Genomic DNA, 2,500 nt, shown 5'->3' on the forward strand with positions numbered 1-2,500 from the left:
TTCTACCCAAACATAGGCGTAATCTACTCCACATGATTAATAAACTCAGTTCCATCTACTCTCTCTATCTACTTAAACTACTCCAACATCGACTTCATCTACTCCAACATCTATCAACTATACTCCAACATCTACTCATTCTACCCAAACATAGGCTTAATCTATCCACATGATTAATAAACTCAGTTCCATCTACTCTCTCTATCTACTTAAACTACTCCGACATCGACTTCATCTACTCCAACATCTATCTACTCTACTTCATCTTCGCCACCCATTTCCTTTCCCCGGGATATGGGCCAACCGGTACTAATTAATGAAAATGTAATCGGTATAACTACACATTATCTTTCTTCTGAAAAAGGAGAAGAAGGAGAAGGAGGATGAGAAGGAGAAGGAGGAGGAGAAGTGGGAGAAGGGGAAGGAGAAAGAGGAGAAGGAGAAGAAGGAGAAGGAGAAGGAAATGGAGATGGAGAATGAGAAAAAGGAGAAGGAGAAGAAGGAGAAGGAGAAGAAGATGGAAAAGGAGAAGAAAAAGGAGAGGTAGGAGATGAAGAAGGAGAAGGAGAAGAAGAAAGAGAAGGAAAAAAAACAAAAAGAAAAAAGGTAAAAGAAAATGGTAATGAAATAAGCAAAAGTTTGTCTGCATGTGAGTGTTTGTTTGTTTGTTTGTGTGTGTTTGTTTGTTTATGTGCGCGTGAGTGTTTGTTTGTGTGCGTGTGAGGGTTTGTTTGTGTGCGTGTGAATGTTTGTTTCCTTATATATACCTTTGTTTGCTTGTTTGTTTTTGTGTGTCTGTGTGCCTCCGCGTGTGTGTTTTTTTGTACACAGACCCAATCAGTATCGAATTTCTATTACCGCAGAAATGTTCAGTTTTCGTACCACTATTCAAAGTTTCGCATCTTTGATTACAAAAATCGCAATTTTGAAAGTACGATAGGTTGTTTTAATTACAACTCCTCGGGCTAAACTTCAGCTATAATACTAGTACAGATGTTAACCTATCTGCCTCTATTGCAAATGTACACTATTTCTGTGTGTGTGTGTGTGTGTGTGTGTGTGTGCAAGAGTGTGTGTGTGTGTGTGTGTGTGTGTGTGTGTGTGTGTGTGTGTGTCTGTCTGTGTGTGTGTGTGTCTGTCTGTGTGTGTATGTGTGTCTGTGTGTGTGTGTGTGTGTTCGTGTGTGTACGTGTGTGTATTGATTACTCCTTAGAAGACGACCACTTGAGATCACGACCCTGTTTCATGTCTGTCAGTTTATCTATGTATGCATGTAAGCACAACACAGGCCACTACTTTGGTCAATTCCAGTAGCAATAATTCTGCACCCGAAACACAATTGTTGCAACATACACAGATCCACTATATGTTTACTTAACGTGATGCTGCCTCTCGAGCGTTCACTACAAACCGGAAGGAACTCAGGACGGAGGGACTCCTGCAGAGCGCCTAATGAACGTGTCCAGAGCAACGAAGAGAGTAAACGTATCCGTAGAGTAATATAATAATATATAAGTTAGGTTTCATTGCTGTTTTTGTTGTTGTTTTTGAATGAATGTAGGGATTTCTTTCATATATTTTTATAGTTCTTAAGATATTGCCAAATCATGACATCTTGATGTTTTAATGTTTCATTTTCTGTATATTTCAACTGGTAATATCATTCTCATCTTTATGATATATGATCGTTAGTACTGAATGGTAGTAGTAGTGGCATTGATAGTAAAAGAAATAAAAGTAATAGTGGTAGTAGTAGTAAAACTGCTGATAGTATTAGTAGTTGTTGGTGTTATTGTTGTTGTTGTTGTTATTGCTACCACTGCAGTAATAGTAGTAACAACAGTTGAAATAGTAGAAGTAGGGAAGGTAATCAAATATGTTATAACTGCAAGAAGAGTCCTCAGAACAATTAAACAACAAATAATCATCACTGCAATTATCAACGAGATTTAATGTCTATCAGTGTAATTTCATGCCGGCCGAGATTGTAGCCTCCAGCAAAGCCATTGAGGATAAGTAAAGAGCAAACTATTCGTACAACAATGGGTTAACGAGCCTCTTATCTAAACCCTGTGTGTTTATGCGGTAAAGTTGTCGGAAAATTATAAGAGGATTTTTATGCATCTACTTTTAAATATTTTTTTGCCGATGAATATACGATATCCAGGGGGAAAAAATGTTGAAATGTGAAAAGATATTTGCAATTTGCAAGCGGAGTACGATGAATTATTCGTACTCGTCAAAAATAAATCATAATATAGATAAATACGTAACTAGCAACTTAATATGTATTATCTTCCAATGGTTAAAGATGGGAAAAAAAAACTATGAAACAACCAAACAAACAGATGAAAAAAACTAGTAAATAAACAAATAGCCAAATCATTCAATCATTGAACAAAAACAAACTAAATAAATAAATGATGTCTCACACCGTCAAAAAAAAAAATCCTGTTTGGAAAAAAAACGCACACATAAACATCAAAACTACTTCTTCTCT

At 36.6% G+C, this 2,500-nt stretch overlaps 1 protein-coding gene across 1 annotated transcript in view; it reads left to right on the forward strand.

Moving 5' to 3' along the window:
* LOC125025270 (DNA-directed RNA polymerase II subunit RPB1-like) overlaps nucleotides 1–2,500 on the forward strand; it is an 18,416-nt gene that overhangs the window by 6,791 nt on the left and 9,125 nt on the right. The window lies entirely within an intron of this gene.

Source organism: Penaeus chinensis, chromosome 4, assembly GCF_019202785.1.
Source record: "Penaeus chinensis breed Huanghai No. 1 chromosome 4, ASM1920278v2, whole genome shotgun sequence".
In the NCBI taxonomy this organism is placed as follows: domain Eukaryota; kingdom Metazoa; phylum Arthropoda; class Malacostraca; order Decapoda; family Penaeidae; genus Penaeus; species Penaeus chinensis.